This window comes from Lolium rigidum, chromosome 6 (assembly GCF_022539505.1).
Source record: "Lolium rigidum isolate FL_2022 chromosome 6, APGP_CSIRO_Lrig_0.1, whole genome shotgun sequence".
NCBI lineage: Eukaryota > Viridiplantae > Streptophyta > Magnoliopsida > Poales > Poaceae > Lolium > Lolium rigidum.
The window spans coordinates 278208535-278230098 of NC_061513.1; the positions used below are offsets into that span (position 1 = coordinate 278208535).

General features: G+C 42.1%; 2 long non-coding RNA genes and 1 pseudogene across 3 annotated transcripts; all 3 read right to left on the reverse strand.

The window, feature by feature from the left end:
- Nucleotides 1-1890: 1890 nt before the first annotated feature.
- LOC124659167 lies at nt 1891-5612 on the reverse strand. The gene is made up of 3 exons (XR_006989468.1): nt 5500-5612; nt 3654-3701; nt 1891-2347 (listed from the first exon to the last, which is right to left on the reverse strand). It is a non-coding gene; the product is annotated as an uncharacterized LOC124659167 (long non-coding RNA).
- A 4664-nt stretch (nt 5613-10276) lies between these two features.
- Nucleotides 10277-14187, reverse strand: LOC124659833. Of its 2 annotated transcripts, none has more exons than XR_006989719.1 (5): nt 14084-14187; nt 13211-13339; nt 10766-10945; nt 10543-10653; nt 10277-10366 (listed from the first exon to the last, which is right to left on the reverse strand). It is a non-coding gene; the product is annotated as an uncharacterized LOC124659833 (long non-coding RNA). The 2 variants fall into 2 exon arrangements; XR_006989718.1 differs by lacking the exon at nt 14084-14187 and adding an exon at nt 13460-13555.
- A 4892-nt stretch (nt 14188-19079) lies between these two features.
- On the reverse strand, nt 19080-21229 carry LOC124666939 (annotated as a pseudogene).
- Nucleotides 21230-21564: the final 335 nt, after the last annotated feature.

The window sequence follows — 21564 nt, forward strand, 5'->3', positions numbered from 1 at the left end:
CGGTTGCCACTGAGTTCTGAATCACAGAAAGTTACAGTGAACTTTCGCGTAGTTGTATTATACTACCCAGGAACCACATGCAATCTGCTATTGACAAAAAAAAACCAGAATGGAGCACGCGTGCGTACCATCGGCCGAGCCGCACACCGCCGTCCATGCGCCCAAGATCCAAATCGACTCCCACGTACCGGCGGCTCCTGCCTCAACTTGAACAGATCTAAATAAAAGATACTAAAGTAAAATCAGGATGAGATGCGGGATATCATCAACCGTAGAGGCAAATCACCAAAGGAGGAGCATCCATGGGATTACCGCATGTTGGATGGATCGTCGTTGCCGGCCGGCCGGCAATCTGATCAACTACGAGATGGCCCAGAGTCTCCTTCTCTCCTCTCCTCTCCTCGACGAGTAAAGAGTAATATCATCAACCGAAGAGGCAAATCACCAAAAGAGGACATCAATGGGATTACCGTGTTGTTGGATGATGGATCGTCGTGCGCCGGCCGGCCGGCAATCTGATGAACAACGAGATGGCTCAGAGTCTCCTTCTCTCCTCTCCTCTCCTCTCCTCTCCTCTCCTCTCCTCTCCGAGCAAGAGTCAAAGTCTAAGTCGTCACACACGACGCACGCGTTAGATACACCCCTCCTCTCATATTTATAGACGGAACATCACCAAGGTGCTATGGCGGGAAGAAGAAGAAGACGAGATTCCACAAAATTTCGGCTCTCTCTCTCTCTCTAGGCGCAGAGATATGTTGGACCGCTGAGATGAGTTGTGTCCACGGATCGGTGACGTGGAGGAGTACAAGGAAAGCCTTAAACGCCGGCATACCATCCCGTAATTTAGGCATGCGATGGGAATTGATACGCGTAATTGTATGACTGCTCAGTTTCCGCAGCCCCGGAATAATGGACCGTTTCCACTGCCCCGAAACAAATGCGATGCCTTTTTCTTCTCTCCTATTTTCACGGGATCGGATGAGATGAGAAATCCTTTCTCGCCAGTGGTTGTTGCCTATCGTGTTTGACATGCAGAAATCATCCGATGCCTAGAATTGGTCTTCTCTACATGATGTACGTCATGAGCTAGATGGAGAAATCCCTTTGGAATACCGAATTGGAGCACCATACTTTCCATGTGATGTAGGCTCCGTAACAACTCTCACCAGCCTATTAAAATCCCTGCTTGATTCTTGGATTTTCAGAGGAAACTGTTTTATATAACGATCCTACTTTTCCGGACTGTGCCGTCATCGTCTTTGATTATCTCATGAAAACCAATTTGCAGCCGTATATCTAGTGGGTACAAGGCTTAAAGCAGAAACACAGCCGGGGCATCAGCGCCAATCGCGTGGACTCTGGCCAGGCTTTGGAAAGCATCAAACCAAGGAAAAAATGAAACAACGCCATCGATCCAAATACACTTCTTTTTTTTTTTTGCCCTGGTGGCGCCGGTGATGGAGGCAAGATTTCATTGACAGGACAGCCGCATTCTTTCTCTTCACCTAATACGATAGCCTTTTTTTTCTTTTGCTTCATTTACATATTGTTCAAAGAAAGAAAAAATGGCTTTTCTAATTAAGAAACGGCAAAGTTCATTTCACCATGAGCTGGCTCATGTGCACACCCCGTTCGACTCTAGCTATCTTGACCACTGCTCTTGACTTGTTCTCAACGGCCCAACGCTATCAATACAAGCAATCTAACACAATTGTCAAGTTTATTTTTAGAAACCAAAGCATTCAACTACATGTTGCTCGGCTATAAAAATTGGGCATGACCACTACTCTTTTTCTAACACTCAACAAGGAATATAGTTCGATGGAAAATTATATAAAAAGTTCCAGCTGATCTGTAGCGGAATCCAACGATGATATTACATGCCAATGTGAGCGACCTCGCAGGAGTTGAGGCAGCTGCGAAACTTCACATACAAATATTTCTCTATATACAAGCATCTACATATATTTTCCTTCTACTCGGTGCCCATAAATGCATATGCACAACAGGCACGACATAGCAAATACCAGGTCTAACACCCTGAATACAAAATATGGTCGTAACAGAGGAGACACCCAGGAAATGCATGCCAGCAAACCAGACTTCACCACAAGCTTCAATATGAGGAAGCCAACACCAGCTAGCTATGAAGAGAAAGTAAATGCAAGAATACATCAGCCGAAGGCGCTTAAAGTTCAAATCTAGGATCACCGGTCTACGAGGAAAATAAATTCATTGCCAGCGCCCTTGGACGCCACTGACTCGATCAAGGTAATGTTCTCGCCCAACTCGTGTATCTGATTCTTCAGCTTGTCCCGGTAGTCTCGCAGGCAGTCCCGGCAGCAGTCTGCAACAGAAAATCGTTCAACTTAATCACAAGTTTATTTCAAGAGAAATGCAAACATGCGATTTCTATGATTACAAAGTAATTGTGCAGGTGTACATGACATGTTGCTAGCATAGAGAGATCACTAAGTAGATCCTTTTAGTACTCGAAAATAGTCTCAACTAACTATTTTAAGCGAACCTAGTTTGGATAATAACCATGTATAGTCGGCACCCTAAAAAACAGGGACACTTCAAGTAGTTATCAGGTTTTCATTACGGAATACAACAAAATAATCTACATTTAGGAGCCAAATTTTGTGCTTGCGCTATTTCTTAACCAGAATAGAACAATGTGAATAGTGGAGCTATTCTCCTGAAACAAGACCTGTTCAAGACCACATAGTACTGCCTTCCACCACAACTGTGACTCGGGTTTATTCTAGATTCACATGTGTCTACACACTGAAAAATGTCTAGATGCATGAGTGTCTACACAAATCTGGGTCACTTATTTATTTTTGAATTTTCACCGGGGGGCGGGGGGCGGTTGGGGGTATACTAAGAAGGCCTAAGGCCAGGATGTTTTTACACAGCATACGTATCAAAGCATGACGGTGGGAGGAGCGGGGAGGAATTAGGTACCTCGTTGCACATCAGGGCAGGTAGTATTATAGTATTATTAATTCACAAACGATTTTTTTATAACTACCTTCTTCCTTGTGGAGAGGGGAAAGAACAGCAGAAATCAAGGCGAACTTGTCAAAAAAATAATGTTTCAAACATGTCCCGAGCTTTCGGAGTCAAACCAACAACAATTTTCTGCCTAACAGCCGGAAGTAAAGAATCGGAATACACTTGTCTGGAAAAAAAGAGAAATGTAAACACTATCCGGCAATGAACTCAAAGCTCTCAACGTTAGTAAGCAACCAAATGCTAGAATACTATGGTAAAACTACATTATTTAGGAACCAAACATTATCCGACTAGAAATAACGAAGACAATATTTTAGTCCAAAGTACTTATCAGATTAAAAGGGCAACTTACATACAGACATAGAGTCAGTCTACATTACGCAAGCATAGGCCCTTCATAAAAAAAAACCCAGATGCCTTATCAAAGAAGCATAATACAATTTTTACTTTGATTATCTTGTTGTCCCTCCAACTTATGATTTATAGGGCAAATGTTAGGAGGAACTTTCAGAAAAGGGTTGTATTGGAGCAAACCAGCATTTTTTCGGTAATGCAAAAAGATACTACGAAAACCAAAAGGGCAAGGAAAGGAAGAAGCTTAGCTATAGAAAACTTGGTCAGGTGGGTTGTACCTTTGGAACCCCTGCATCCTTTTTGTTGTCAGCTTCCTCACATCCACCCTACAATTTCAAGTTCACAGAAGAACAAGCAAGTTAGAGAAGAAATTCACCGTAGAATATAAATACAAAACCATATCGTCATTTGAAGAAACACATGAACGAGTGATTATAAATATAAAAATACAATCTAAATTTATTTCACCTGCATATGTCATATAAAGATGTGAGAAAACATATTACTTCTTCGAACAGCTCCAAGAAAGTATCCTTCAACTAAATTTCTGATCAGATAAAAGGTGAGGAAAAATGAGAGAAGCACATGAATATTTTTAAGAAAGCGACAGGGATTCTATAAGGAATGATAAATCAAAATATGTTGATTGAATGACTTGTACTCCCTCCGTCCAATCAAACATGTCTTAACTTCCTCTAAATTTGGATGTATCTAGCTAACACTATTTAGCATCTAGATACATCTAAATTAGACAAAGTTTTGACATGTTTCATAGGACGGAGGGAGTACTTATTTTTGGTCTCACAGATAGAGGAAACACACATAAAAGAAATTCTCACCCCATCATTGTATTTGAGAGAATGTACCGACTGTGCATAAAAAAGGTGACAGTCTCAGGTGGATAAGTCTCATGACAATAAAGACATACGCCATAGCACGGGGGGTGTCCTTTATAAGGGGAGGTCAAAAACCCCCTATACTTGTGTGATAGAACACAAAGCCCATCGCAAAAGTTGCCATGATAGTGCAGAATTTACATTCATTGCCTTTGGAGTGATGAAAGAAGGTAATGATGGTGTGTCTACAGTGAAAGAATTATAAGATACAGCAACATGTGTCGCCCTTGTTACTGAAACTAATAAGTTGGAAGAATTAAAAGATGCTCATTACAGAATCAAGCACATTAAACACTTCATTTATTTGTCACATGAGTTGAAGCAAAGAAACAGGGATAGCAAGATATAACTAGATTAGGTAACATAGCTCTGACAACTGCAAAAAAAAAGAGCACAAACTCAAGGAAAAGCTCTGCCGGTAGAGCATCCTGGATTCAATCTAATTGCAGAATGGGGACTGATATTCCAACAATGACAGAAACTAAATGAACACAACACCATAGCATTACGAAGCATCTATTCATGTGCGATTTGTCACTCTGCTTATCTCAAATTGGGCTTCAATGGAGCTAATGCAATATCTATAATATAATCACAAGAATGCAGGGATGTTTAAGAGGAAAGATGGCTATTCAAGATAAAACTGCAGTTGATATTAAAAAAATAAACCAAAGTTGTGATTTCATATTGGCTTGGTTTTATGTTTAACACTAAACTGTAATGGATATATTTGGGTTCACTGGAATAAAATGGTGGAATAAAATGGGGAGACTTTCCAATGTTAAGCATGCCAAGTAATTAAGCAATAAGTATACAAGACAATTTTTATCTCTGTAAATAATCCAGGAGAGATAGTTCAGAGCTGATATGCACAGTTAATACCAACTACAAAAATATGTTATTTTTTGGCTCTATTCTGCAATCAGAGCTATAAAAAATCCGCTCCTAGATTATTCAACTCGGCTCCTAGATAGTTCATGTTGTGAAGTTGAAGCTGCAAGTTATCACAAATATGTCGATGTACTACACAACCACTGGGAAAGTAAACTTTGTAGGCAATCATGATAGTGATAATACAGCCTTGACTTCATGGTGATATCATAAGAGGGAGACAATTAATAAAGTTCAAGTTGTCAGGAATGACTTAGTGTTATTACTTATTACCATGCAAGATTAGTGCAAAGTTAGTGATGCAGCCTATAAGGATGGAAGTGAGAGAAGAAATCACCTGGCTCAACATTGTCGCATGCTTAATGCCATCCGGCAGGCGGGATTCAATGTACCCACATGACCCTTTGCTATTCATTAAGATGCTCCTTCCCCTCGTCGAGTATCTTCCTCGGGCCCTAAAGAATGCAAACAGAATCAACACTCCTGGCTATCTATTTATCCATCTTGCAGTAAAAAACATTAGATTTTGCATTGAGAAAATTGTGTCAAAAGATCCAAATTTGAATCGTTTCAGCATTATTAGACAAAACCAACATTTGAAGAAGACAACAATAATAGGTATTTTTAGTACAGTGCCAAGAAGCTTCAACTTCTAATACTACCAATTTTGGCTACAACTGGTCTCAGTAGACACTAACTGAACATGAAATAAAATATGGTTTCAGGTTGACATTGATGAAGCAAACTAAATTAAGCCACAAGTTAACTAGAAAGACACATCTTTCAAAAACAATCAGCCGACTAAACCTCAGATAAACATGGTCGTCAATGATGTAAGTGATTTGCTGAATCAAGGTGCAACAAGAGAGCTGCTGGATTTTACTTAGAAAACAAGTTACAGCTGCAAAAGAGGATTCCTTTCTCAATATACAATATTAGCAAATTAGGATGCATCTTACTACATGCAGTAAACACATGAACATATAGTACACTACAAGAGGTGTTGTACATGTAAAAAAGGAGGGCAGTCCAACAAAGTGTAGGTGTAGCCCAAATCAAGTAGTGTATTCTCCCTTCAGAGAGCACGGCAAGTATAATAATAGAAATACAAATTCCCAAAACTCTACACTAGTTGGCCGTCACTACAAATATGAAGGGAATGGAACCTACACTTGGGTTTCCAAATATGTTTCTAAATCAACTTAACACTATAAAAGGCCATCTAACACAGTGATCATTGTTCACACAAACTACTTGGAATTTAAGCCACTACTATCAAAATCAGCATGGCAACCATTTGTTGTGCACTGACGAATTATCCAGGATAGTATGAAAGAAAGTCAATGGTAGGTGTTAGGGTCCAAGCTGATGAATACATAATACAATAATCAGAAAAAATTTGAACTTCAATAATTTTTCGAGAAATTTTAGGACACAACAGAAAGGGTATGTTCTGCTGATTTGGATTAGCAGCTTACTAGCATGTCAAAGAGCTACCTTGCGTGTTGCCACAGACTTGATACTTGCGCATCAAAGATCCAAATTATCTCTTTGATAGCCTTATCAAAAGCCACGCCCATGATTATATTAAATAACTATCCTTACTTAGTTGTTTAATAAAATTCAAATAGCAAGGTATTTATGTTTAGAAACATACTTGTTGAATTGCAATTGTGAGCCAAGAGACCAAAGTTTTGAATTTATCTTAAAGTGTATCTCTCATCATGCACAATCAACGAAAAAAGTTGCAACGACAAACGTAGGAATATATGTCATCACTAGAAATATCTAATGGTCCAGTAATAGATGGGTGAGAATATCAGCATGACAAATCCAACTGAGAGAGGCGATGGCGATAGCAATGACAATGGTGTTTATGATGGTGAGACCTAGGCCAGGGTATGTGAGGAGACTTGAGCAAGCATGATTAGATCAATTTTGTTATCTTCTACCGTATAGTTAGGAGGTACACAGGTACATGGTCAGAAGCAGCATAATGATGCATAAAAATGTTTAATATGTAATACCGGTTGAAAGCACAGTTTCACACCAACCTAATTGAATTGATAACGCAAGTCTGAAGCCAACCTGATTCAGTATAGTATGAAGCCTCACAACACAGGAAGTGTGATTGACTTCAGGCTGCAGCTCCATGTGGTTTATTGGGGGGTTGATGTCTCAAGAGACTGCTACAACTACTGGGTTTGAGATGCAACATCAACTTTGATTGAAAAATGTGGATTTGCCTCAACTTCACATCCTCGGCCTTTAAGAAAGGAATTTGGTTTGACATCTTTCATGTCCATGCTGAGGTTCTTAAACATGACCTAAAATAACCAACATTAACAGTAATACTTACACAATGTAACACAACAAAAGATATAGAATCAACAAGGCAATCTTAATAGAAACATTGGCAACCTCAATGTCAAATTTCATATTCATCCTGAGATTTGGTAGATTATTGACCTCAGCAAGTCTAAAAACTCCAATTATACACCTTCTCGGAGAAAGATATGCTATACTTGAGTTGCAATTTTGAAGAATCTGCAGGATAAGCACAGATCAAGATATCTGATAGCACATTTCATGCAAATGAGCACCCCCACTTACATGACTATTGGCATACAGCTTAGACAGTGGTGCAACGAGCCGTCAGACGTGCAGCTACTACAACCAAACATGAGGATGTCAAGTGAGAACGGAGCTGTGGCCAGCCGAGGCACTTTGACACGCTTGCCAAAGTACCTGGCCACTAGCGTTAACGAGAGACAAGGCATGCTGGCCGGCCAAATCATCTCCGCGTGATCCAGCCAGTCACCGTGCCACAACGCCGCCTTGAATGCAAAAGTTTGAGCCATTTATGCAAAAGAATGAAAGAGCTTAAGTTAAATAAATTGCACAAGGACAATAGGCCATTATGCCATCAAAGATTGGTTAGAAAAGAAAAGATAAACATTAATATTTATTAGAAAGGAGGTATATGAAACAAATGGAACAACTTAACTTACATAATAAACTTTCTAAAGTAAGAAAGTAATAAAACTTAACAAATACTCAGCAAATCATGTGACATATTGAATCCAGAAATTAATAACAAATTTCATGGCAGCCATTAAATGGTGCAAGCCAAAGGGAAATGGTTGAAATGTACAAGAACATGGACAAGAGAAAAGTCTACTAATCCAGATCGATCCCATGAGGAAAATAGTACTATAGTATGGAACATATTAACTGAACAAGTTGCTTCTTGTATAGACGGCAATTTCTCTTGGCCTTTGAATATAGTGAATATAGATGCTACTTTTTCCCCAGTATAAAAGAAAGCACCTAGATTTTCATGGAACTCATGGAAGGACTCGTCGCAAAACTAGTACTATAGTACTAGTAAACTAGGAGCTTACTAACTTGAGGATCCATGGAGCTGCTTCTTTTCTAATCACGACTCAAACACATATTCATTTCCTAGGCACCGATTTTCACGATGAAGATATACGGATCCAAGTCTAGATATACCAAACCTCTCTTTCAGAATACAGATGTAGCTTCTGCTCACACCAGTCTTGAATCAACCCAGGGAAAGATCTCTATGTTCTCAGAAATTAAGGGAAGATGAGACGGGGAGGAATAGATGGAGAAGCATGATCTTACAAATGGTGGCACGACACCATCATCTTCCAAGAGGTCAGGCAAGGCGGTTTGCCTCTAATTTGAAAACAGATATGACATGCATCTTAAGCGCCGATGGACGGGACGATGCGACCATGTTCCCGGTGAGTCGCCACTGCCAGCCATCGGATCACAGCTTACCAATCTTGTAAGTGACGGATGGTGAACAACTCTCAAAACTGAAGAATCCCTTAAATATCAAAGTCAGCCACAAATGGTGCAAATGCTTCAGTCACAACATGCAAGCATTTTTAAAAACATGACATTGCATTGGAAACTTGATTCAAAACATAACACATGCCTCGTAGATGCAAGTTCAAAAAAAAGTAGCTGCTCGAAGCTGCATGGGATGTTGTTGCAACTTGTGCAGATGCCAGTTCTAAAAAAAACTGCTAAGGTGATATTTTCTTTGCAGAGGATGATGCAATTTTTGAATAGTTTTCCAAATCGATAATATAGTAAAGATAATAAGAGATACCGTAGCATGTTGGCTCGTAAGAAACTACAAAATCAGTAAGTACTTCTAGCTCATCAAACCAATACCTAGCTTATAGCTCACACGAGGCATGCTCTGATGCGAATTCAAAATGCTATAATGTGCATATATAAACTAATAACCTGTAATAAAAATGCTAAACTAAGGACACAAGTAGTAAATTCATTTACACAAGTTCATGTAAACATATGTCTTACGTTTTCTGGTGCAGCCCCACAACTTGATTTCCAATGCTTGGTTAGCCAAAAAAACAGACATACTCTCAGGAACGTATGGTTTAAACTTCCAGAACAATGTTTGCATGATCATATAATGAGTACCATGTTCATACCATCAAGAGCTATTATCACTAATACTTTCAGAACAGGCACATGTGTAGGTTTATGTGTTCTATTATTTTATTTTAATTCTTAGGTAGATTTGGTTATACCCAAATCGAAAACACCAGCTGCTAGTTCTCGCGGGAGCAAAAGGATTTTATAGCTATCTTGCAGACCTAGAGAGGATTTTGTATGCAACAATCTAAGCCAAACTACTACAAAGTAATTGAGAACTCATTCACCCTATGTAATGATCTGAGTAACAAACTTGATGCATGATATATTTCTGCAAATTTAGAAGCAAACACAATGTCCAAGAGTCTTGAATCATACTTTGCGCTTTTGTTTGTCAGCTCATCATCTGCAACTTTATACCCTGAACTTCTAGACATGAATGAAGTCATCACCACTCACATCCAAGGTATCATCATCACTTACCGTCTCTGTTAGGTAGGTGTAGGATAAAATTAGCACTTTAGAGGATATACGTAAAGCCAATAAGGTAGAAGAGTTTCAATAAAGAGCAAAAGTGCATGGCATTTTGATAGAATCTGGAAAATCAGTAATGTAAACATGCACCTTCTAAGTCCTTTTAATTTGCAGCAGCAACCATGATATTCTCCTTGATCTGCTTACGGAAGGAATTCTTCTTCTCTACAATATCTAGGGTGTTCCTCAAAGTGAAGAGAGGGGACATATTTATCGTTCTTCGGAAATAACTTCACAGATAATGATAAATAAACCATTAGCTGAGAATTAGAGCAGGTTCAATGATTCTAGAACAAGTACCAGCCATGCATGGTGCGATGATACTACTTAGTCCTAAGGAAGTATACTAAATCTCATGCCAAAAGAATGGTCCAGAAAGCAAGAGAAAGAACTGCGATGAACTTACTGTAACATATTCGAGATCTTCATGCAATGTTGACAGATCGTTCATGGCATCATCAGCATTTGAACGGTGTTGTTTGCCAAATCGCCTTATCATCCTCTCAATCTTCCGCCTCTTTGAAAAGTTATAATTACCACAACACGAAAAAGCTTAGTACATACAAGCAGCGTGGGCAGTAGAAACGAATAGGAATAAGGGAAAATGACAGCATACCAAAGAACTTTACCTTCCTATCTCTCAACTGTACTGTTCGCTGAACAACCATTTGATTTTGATGTTCTTGTTTCTTCTTTAGTACTTCCAATTTTTTTATCTTGATCCACCCTCATGCCAAGAGATATAGACACCCATGTATGATTTATCAGTCAGCTGCTCCACATAATTGCAAGCAGCTTCACTTGCAAACCTACAGTAATGATGGACACATCAGCTTAAGTAGTGGTGATCAACAATAGTTCCAGCACCGCATCAATTTAGAAGTAAAAAGAGTGTCAAAACATAACATGCACTTGCCATCAGGAAGGTCCTACAAAAAAAATGCAAAAGCTAAGCACAGGACAGAAAAAAGTAGGGCCAAGGCTTAACACTTGATTCAATATAGATAGAAATCTCAAAATGCTAAGATGTCTTGTGCAAAATGGCACCAATTAAATATGGAAGAAGCCCAAAGTAACTGACAAAAACTACAAAATGGCACCAATCCATCATGAAAAAACAACTATGAGCGCTCAAATTAGCAAAAGCATTATATATCCAGTCTTGGTCAACCCCAGCGACATTCCACATAGAGAATAACTGGAATATTCCAAAGATCCCAAAAATGCAGAATGAGATCAAAGCATTCCAAACAGATTTGTTTACACTAAATCCGCACATACCACTTCAATAAAATTTCACTGAATTTTTGACACGATTCAACATTATCCCAAAGAAAATATTGTAGCAGAAAGTAATGCCATAATATTGGTACAGAGGTCTCAAACATTTAATAGAGAACAATAATATCATAAATGGTTCCAGAAAAAAGTGAATGAAAAAGAACAGTAGATTCTCAAGACGACATCGCTTCCCCAAAACGGTGAAAGGAGACAAACATAGACCTATTAAAGACTTTGGTAGACTGGTATTCTTGCCATCAAGCCAAATACACAATCCAGTCAAAAAAAGTGCAGCACAAACTATACAAAAATCCACTAAAACATCCAGGAACTAAGGATTTGTGAAGAAGAAAAACACCTCAACACAACCACATGACAACCATAGTGCTACCAAGCTCACAGCGTGCTTCTCAACATAGCTTGTTAATTTTATTTACCAAATAGGTTGTAGATAACTAGCCAATACTATCACTTAAAGTACAAAATCATTGCTTCATGCACCACATTCGTAAGCCATGCAGTTCATAAATAGGAAAATCAAGAGCACAAGAGGGAGGAGTAGGAGAGAAGTACCACATGTTACAACGGCAGTTATGGCCATGGTATTTGTAAAAAAGGAAAAGATATCGATACGAAATTACTCTACTGAACTCTCTGAAAAGGTCTCACTGACTTTGTTAGGAAGCGCCGAGCTAGGATGATAAGTACTATAGCATTAAACTGAAAACATGGATAGGACAACTAGTTTAGACACAGGCTCCTAAAAACCTGAACCTCTGCAGTAAACTACAACTAGTACTCTGAGCAATAACATCATCCTCCAGCTGGTTGTTGAAATTCGAATTGAAATGGGTTAAATTGGCAAGTATTTCCACAGCAAGAAAGAGATTTTCAAATTTCAATAGAGATGAACAGTCAAACAATGGATGCATTCACAAAGGGGTCAGATTGTTTCTTTGCTGGGAGGAAAAGAACTCCCGTGTAACACAGTTAGGAGTTGTGCCAATGATCTGGTTAGATGCGACTCAACTACACATGCCTCAGGCTATACTGAACAATGACAAACGCCACTTACAGAAAGTTTAACTGTATCTAACCAGACAAACCTGGAACTAGGATAACTATATAAAGAATAACACTACAACAATTCTAAGTTCAGGGTGTGTATTTACTACACTTTCAGAGAAGGAATTCAGATCCGAACTTATTTGACCACCACTCATTTGTATGGAACTGGTAGATGGTATTTGACATGGACAAGCGCTCACCAGGATAGTGTGTGTAGCTAAACATGAGTTCCTACAGAACCTATGCTAGTCGATCATGAATAATTTTTGAACTGAGTATAAAGTATTAAAGCAACAGGGAAGCAACGAATATCTGACATAAAGGAGAAGTTCTGTTGATGGCATCGCAGCTACCAGGTTTCCATGAATTGGGGCGTAACTCAGGCGCAACCAGACGCAACCAGCTAGAATATAGCAACAGTACAACCCTCTTAAATACCCTCTTAAATAAGAACCCAACCACCAAGTTAAGCCCATATTTTCTGAACCAGAACAGTAATACATATCAACTAAACTACTGTTTCAAGATCACTTCAATAGCAAAATCAGAACAAAAAGACGCAAACCTTAATTTGTCTTGTAAATATTCTTTACACTTAGGTTTAGTGTGTTAACATTTGCTAAAAAAGAAGGCTGCTAATTTAGTCAAATAAATCACCTAGCTAAGACTAGTGCTAGTACTAGATGCTTGCCCATATGCACGCAAGCACACTCAATTGCTAGTACCTTGGCTGCTTTAATATTTGCTTCTCCATGCTCTACTCGTCTCGTTGACCTCACGGTAGAACTGAAGAATTTGCGCCAAGCACAGAGCCAGAATCTTGTCCACTTGTTCAACTGATGGAGCATATGGAACTAGTTCAAGAGATACAACAAAAATGTTAGTACAATTTTCTGGTGGCTGGCAAAAGCATGCAAGGTATGCAAGTGTACTGGTATGAACATGTTAGATTATGGGTGAAGACATGCAACAACCTTGAGGCGTCCTGCAACTAGGCTGGTACAGGGGCTCGAGCAGCAGCTCGTTGAGTGGAGGTGCATCTAGTTATCGCTGCCAACTAGATATACTGATCCAGTGATGAGATCCCGAGTTACCACACAAACCAAAACATCACGCAATGCAGAGAATAAAGCATTCACTCACACCTTTGAGTGTTAAATTTTCCATCTAGTCTGAAACAAAGAAAAATACATGTACTAGTAGCTTGTAATAAAGCGTGCTATTTTTACTTGGTACATAAGATTTGACATCCTAGCCATCCTTGTAAAAAGAAGGCTTACATGTATTAGTAGCTGCACATGGGGTGTGCTTTTACAACCATTTAATTACACTAGCTATGGAACCAAATTCTTATCAGTTCAGTTTGAAATAATTACTACCTCTGACCATAAATAGATGTCAAAAATTGTCTAAATTTGAATGTATCTAGACACTCATTAGTGCATAGGTACATTATAATCCGGACAAACTTTGGCATCTTCTTATGGACTGAGGGGGTATTGAACTTAAAAATCCGACTCAGCAGCATATGTACTATTGCAGCTGATTCCAAATAAATCTTGTAGAAATCAGAAGAGCATCCAAAAAGGACCATGTACCTGAAACCTGTGAGCCCTGAACGACCTTTGCGACGGCCAACGACAACTGCGACCAAGGCCAGAGCCATCAGAGCTGCAGCACCACTTTCCTGGTTGAGGTAGAGGTGCAGCAGCCATAGAGGAGCGTGCCGCGGCACCACTGGAACCGCAAAGTCAAGCCTCGAGCAGAATAGGAGGTCCATTTTTTCTTCATCTCTCCTCTCATCTTCCCGCTGGACATTCCTAAGCAGCAAACAAAATAGAATAGGTTCAGTAAATCTACTGCCTATGTAGTATGCACACAATAAATTTGTATTGTTTGATACAAATTTCTATCGACAGATGCATATGCTTTTACAACCATTTAGCTATACTAGACAAGATACCAATAAATTCGTTTCTTTTTAGTTTGAAGCAATTAAAGTCTCACATTTGGTAGTACTTGGTAAAGAAATTAAAAATATACAAATTCACACATTAGTGTCATTAATACGTGTGCATGTTTGTCACAAGTTGCCATGACAACCTTTCATGCACACATACACTCTAATCTCCTAATCTTAATCCTAATTAGCAAATGCACTAATAGCTTGCATGTTTTTTTTTTGATTGTTCACTGGGAGGAGCACAAAGGCTCCCACCTGAATATTTGCATTCCTTGAGATCATCAACAGATCGAGCGAAGGCCCCGTAGGTAGAAGCAATACAGGGGGAAAGGAGGAGTCATCTCCCAACGCGAAGGGGGAGAGCTCAAAAAGAAACAAGAAAGGATCACAAACGATTGGGGAGGAAGAACGTGAGTCGACGTCATCGCGGCTCGCCAGGGCAGTCGCGCACGCCAGAGCACCACATCATCCCTGCACCGTTTGCGGACAAGAAGGAGGGAGGGCGACAGGCCGTTGAAGACGTCGCTGTTCCTGTGCTTCCAAAGATGCAATAAACACACGAGACGCAGAGTCGAGGCCGTCGCCGGGCGAGCAGCGGGAGGCAGGGCTCACGCCCCAGCAGCCGAGGCTAGGAGGTCAGCACCATTTGAAGCATGTGATCGCATATGTATATCCTAGCTCGGATACTTCCTGAGTCTGACATACAGATGCAATCACATGAAGCCCTGAGATCATATGATTTTCTCTTACTGCTTACACCTTCAACGGGACAAAAGAAATAAACTTTATAAGAGAAATACAGGAAGGGGAGAAGAGACCTCAGGGGGCGGCAGCAACATATCGTAGTGGTGGCCGGCAGTACAACCTCGAGGGCTTCGGACGCCCGAAGACGCCGGCAGCAGCAGCCGGGGCATACGACCAGCGGCTTGTCCTGCGTGCCTCCCTGCCGCCATGCCGGCACCGCAGCGAGCCCCTCCCGCATGTCACGGTCAAACGCCGTGACCTGCAGCAGCCGTTCGATCTGCAGCCCTGTGTGGTCGTGGAGGCCGCGGGGTGGAGATGGGGTTGAGGAGGACGGCTGGCCAGATGGTGAAGGAGGTCGAGGAGCGGCCGTAGCTGGGGAGAGCCACACGGCGGCGCCGGCCTTTCGAGTTCTTGGGCTTCTAGGGTTCGCCGTGGCGGTGCGGCTCGGGGGTTTCACGCGCGCCGTGGAAAAGGTCGAGGAGGAGAAGCTGGCGGCGGGAAGGTTGTCGGCGGCGAGAGGCTGGAGACGTCCGGTATGAGCGGGGATCGTGAGGCGGCGCTATGAAGACGAGAGGGGTGTGGTGTAGTAGTTGTGTTGGGGAGAAGACGATGTGAGCGAGGGGTTACAGCTCGCGATAAAGTCGTATCAATCAAGCATTAGTTACATGCTACTGATACCAAAACACGTCCATGATGATTAATTATAGACCATATAACTACAGACCCTACGAAAATTGTGCCGCCGCCGAATCATCGCAGCTATTCGCGGAAGCTCCTCCTCACACGCGTTTAGTTAATTTTGAGAGTCTAGGTCACCGATTTGTGGTCGTGGCAATCGGCCGATAGCTTCTAAATTTGGTTTTGACGCTTGATTTACAATGGATTGATCAACTACACACTTGTGTACATGTGTGTAATATAAACGTACGTATGGATGGACATGCATACCAATCATGACTAAATGGCCATGCATATGTCACATTTACACCATGATTGTGTTCTTTTTTCCACAATGAGTATTGTCCACCTATATAGTTGTGTGCACTAAACCTACATATGGAGAAAATCTCGAGCGCTTACATTCGTCACATCCCACGACTAAGCGCGCCTAGCGCCGTCAAAGACGACTGAACACTGCACCCTCCGTCATTGACGGACTCCACTCTGGCCCCAAGCTACACAACTACGTGCACGCCGCATCCGAGATTAGACATCAACAACATAGCTCATATCCTCGAGGAACATGATGAGGCACCAACCTCGATGTAGAATACTCTGTCGGGAAGCAATTGCACGTGCTAGGGCACAAATAAGGAGGCTAGTTGGAAGGGAGAGTCGTGGGGGTCCAATTTCCTGGCCACAGACCCGGAGTCCGACAAGTAGAGATGAGTCAACATGATCCCAGCAAGAATACAAGTCTGACAAAACCTAACTTCAGGGGAGCTTTATGACGCATTAGTGATCGCCTTGGCCAGACCTCGTATGCACAAGATAAGGCGCACACAACAATGTATAAATCATAGGGTGTGTAGGTCTATGGCTTGTGGTGTATGGTTTAGGTTGAACTTGGGGTCTACTTCTAAGGGCCAAAGATATAGATATATTGCTCGGGTCTAGGTTTCCAAGCCAAAGTTGTGTGCCGGCTTTCTCATTGACACCGCCTTTATATACCCATGCAATAGGGGGACGATTCCCGACACTTCCTCTCACAATTTCACGCAAAACTCTGTTTTGTGGGCCCCGTGATGTCTACTCCTAGATTTCCTTCTAAACTGGTGATTCCGTGTGAATCTTATCATTATTTGTGTTAGTGTATGTCCAAGGGCCAAGTGCTTAAAAGAGTTGGGGGAGTGGCCTCGAAGTGAGAAATCTCCCTCGAAGTTGTCTACTGGATTTTCCTATTTACACGACCATTATTATTACCCCATGCAATAGGGGTGACGGTTTCCGGCCAATCCTCCCACGGTGCGATGCTAAATTGAGTTTCGTGGGACCCAAGACATATATATACCCCTAGCTTTACTTGGAAGGCGGTGATCAAACTTGATTTTCTACTTAACAAGAGTCTTATATACATAGCTCATAGGAACATGAAAGACCAATAAATAGGACAAATCCTTAGAAGAGTTGGGTTCGCCGCCTTAAAGTGTGAATTATGTCGTATGAGTTCAGAATCTACAGTCGGGTTTAGTCCTATTTATAAACAAACAAGACTTTCTCGTTGTGCTGACACCATGGTCATTCTACGAGAACGACGGCATCTTTCCGAGCTTGGGTTTATCGTCCTATATATCACCGAGCACAACCACCACCTTAATTCAGCATGCCTCCACTAACGCAAGACCCCCATATCCTACCACACTTCCGGATCCCTTTGCTTTCACTATATTTCTCCCTCTAATCATGCATTATAATTATTCTAAATCAAGCACGCCAGATTATATCTAGATATTTTGGTATCGGTTAGATTATTTGGCTATTAATTATTAAATGTGAGATGCATCATCCTTGTCGGAGCAGGCGTGAAGCCGATGCCGGGTTGTGGTACTGGTACCTAGCCTAGATGTGTGGGTGTCGGCACGCTCGCTAGAGGCGGCTTCAATAGGGTGGCTGGCATGGCGACGAGCAACATGAGTCGCACCGTGGAGACGGGGTTGGAGGCTCGTTGCCTTGGATCTATTCGTCGTCCCAACATTGGGCAGTGGTGTGTGGTCGGATGGTCCCGGGTTTGTCGGGCCTCGGCTGCGGAACAACAGGTTGAGCTGGCGCCGGTGAGAAAAATGGTGTGCAATCACTTATTGGTTCTTGGCAAGGTTTGCGGTTAGAAGTTGGAGGCATGGTATTGGTTCTTAGTGTTATATGTGTTGGAAAGTCTCAAGTACCAAGTCGTCCTGGCTAGCTAGCTATTGGGAATCTAAAGTACACTACTTTATCCGATTAATATTACTTATTGCTAATATGGATGTATCTCGTTAGAACCAAAATCAGTTTAGATATATCATCTATATTAGAGTTTGCTAATATAGATTGGAGAGAGCGGTATTAATAATTACATCAAACAAATTACGTGAGCAAGAAACACGGTGTGAAATTTTGTAGTCTAGAAGAGAGCTTTCCGTAATCAGGGGTTTTAAATTTTATTTGTAGCTGGGTGTAGCGTTGCTTGCCTCGGTCAAGTTGTTTGTGCTACTAGAACAGTCGTCATAACAACTTATCTAGCCATTGATGTTTTTTTTTTGTTCATACAAAAAGAAAAATCTGTGGAGGCGAAACTTGTTGGGTACCACGTACGTACGCTACAACTAATTAACTGTATCCATGGAGCTTATTTTTTTTCTTTGTTTGTGCGACGAATGGAGCTGAGCATTGAAAGGAAATCCATCCATCCATGGCGCGCGCGCGCGCGAATTATATGCAGCACGTACACACGCGAGGCAGTGGGACCCGGAAAAAAAGGGCGTCGTCAGCTGAGAATTAAAAGTCACGAGAGAGAGGGCGGATTTCACGCGCGCGCGTGACATGCATGATTCGATGGATGGGTTTGTTTTGGCTAGCTAGCTGGAGCCAGGCTTGAATGAATGAAGGAATTAAAAAGGGAACGGATCGAAGAGGCGTTTGTTTGGGTCGCCGCGCGCGCACGGATTAATGCGAACCAAATCAGCTGCTGCCGGCTGCTGCGATCGACGGAACCTTGCGTTCCTTGGTCTGCTCGCTTTAATTCCGACGCCACCAGACTGATCGAGACTATCGCGGGGCGCGTCGCGCGTCCATACGCGTCCATACGGTTTTGGGCTAAGTAATGGCCGTGGTAGCGGCGCTTGACGCGTGCATGGGGCGGGGCGGAGCGGGCCCGCGGCTTCCACGGCGCACAGCCCCAGTCTTCATAACTTCAGCTTCTCAGGCGCATGCATGAAGTACATCACATGGATATTTTTTTACTCATCATCTTCACAGATTGTGGTCAGCTCGGATGACAAATCGTAGGAATCCTCAACATGTGTGTACCCTTCGTCACAGAAGAATGGTCTAGAAGGCATCTGCAAGCTTTCAGCATCACGTTCCAGCATCTCTATCACCTCGCTCATCGTCGGGCGATCATGGGACTTCATCTGAATGCACCACAAACCAACGATGCATAACTTCTTCTCCAACTCATGCATGTCATCGACGGGAGATAGCTCAACCACTTCTTGTTCACTCAGTCGGTCATACACCCATGATGGGTAGTAAGACTGGCTTGAGTTTGCTGCATTCGGGTCAGCATTCCTTCTTCCTCCGGCCATCTCCAGCAACAGCATCCCAAAGCTGTAAACATCAGACTTGCTTGATATGACACCGAAGCTCCGTGATATCATCTCAGGCGCTATGTATCCAATAGTTCCCCGTAAGGCATTCGATGGCACAAAACTGTTGTCCCTTGGGTACAGTTTGGCGAGACCGAAATCAGCAACTTTTGGGACGAAATTGCTGTCAAGAAGGATGTTGTGGGGCTTGATGTCAAAATGTAGAATCTGCATCTCGCACCCTTGATGAAGGTAGTTGATGCCCCTGGCAATGCCTGATGCAATCTCGTTGAGCTTATCCCAGGAGAAGGACTTCTCTTTATCTGACGAGAAGATGTACTTGTCAAGAGAACCTCCAGGCATGTATTCATAAACCAGAGCCCTTCTCATTTCTTCTGAGCAGAACCCCATGAGACGGACCACGTTGACATGGTGGATCCTGCCGATGGTGGACACCTCGTTGATGAAATCTTCCCCGTTGCAGTTAGAATTTCCCTCTAGCAATTTGACGGCCACATGGAGATTGCCGGGGAGTATCACACCCTTGAACACGGAGCCGTAGCCTCCTTGACCCAGCTTATCTCTGAAATGGCTTGTGATTGCAGCGATGTCAGTGTAGGCGTACCTCGTCGGACCAAGCATTTGCTGCATCCGGAGGAACGTCTCCACCACATCGAGTGTGATCCTTGTTTTCCAGTACTTGTAGCCAAGGAAGATGAGTACCACCAGGGGCGCCAGCACAAACCTGCACAGCACTGCATGAAGCAAGTTTATTTGGGATCACTCAACAACCATAGTAATAAATAATACGGAGTATGTAATTCTCACGCACCAGCAATCAACTTCAAATGTGCTAATGCCTCCTGTATTACATACAAGCATATAGAAAGAGGTAGCGGAGCTACGTCAGCTACACAACCCAAGAAAATTACATCAGCCCCTAGAATAATATCAATCCAATCTTCAGGGGTCGTGCTGTAGAAAAAAAGAATATGTAAAAAATCAGGTGTGCATGTGCGAAAATAAAACCAGAGTTTACAGGTATCAAGATACCAAACTCACGGCATATATTCCATCAGGCATCCCATGAAGGCTGTACGAAATCTGAAAGGAAACCGAATGCCAAATCCATCCATCATCATTTTTACGACATCTGCATAGCTTGAATTATCTAGGTATCGACTTTCCCAAGGCAAAGGAGTCATGGCCATGTACGCACAAGAAGGCTCAAGATGCGCCACATAATTAGATCCATAACCAGTTAGCACGTAAACAAAGGTATCATTGGTGCTCAAGCAAGCAACAGGCATGTACATACCATTGTTCTTTACTTCCCGAGAGCACTTGAGAAAGCAAGCATTACTACTTACAAGGGGGGCCAATTCGACTTCCTGGCCATACTGAAATATATAGGGATGCCAATTCCACCGAGGTAGAGGGCATCCGTTGTATAAATCCAATTCGGCATTGACGACCCAGAAGGAAGAACCGTTGTAGTTGATGGAAGACACATAGTATGTTGCATTGTCAATGCGAATTGTTGCCTTGGTATCACTACAAACCAGCTCATAAGATCCATAACCACACCCAGGTGGATCACCTGCCTGATGAAATGGGGACGATACATTTCTAAGAGGGCCGCACGAGAAAGAAGGACAATCAGGTCGTTGATGCCGCCCTTCAACCTGATCTGCAGCAACAACTGCAAGCACAAACAAAACAGTGAAGGCCTTCAGAGCAGCGGGAATCGCCATGGCAGACTTGTACAGAGAAGCACAAACACCAAGAAGAATGGAGCCTCCCAACCGTGGGAGCTTAGAGCTCTTACGGATATGGCTGAAAAATTAACAAAAAATGAACTCTAAGGATTTTTTTTGAGGATAATAAAATCCAAGGATGATAATTACATGCCAGATAGTGGCTCTACATGAATGTAAGGTCGCTGACTAGGAGACTTGGCTACTTGCCGTCAAGGCAAGTTGGATAATTAAATATCGTCTATTCTACATGATTGTGACCTCTTGACTAATAGAGGACTATCCAGCATCCTATAGCTCACCACTTGTCCAGTCCTATCCCAGTCACAATG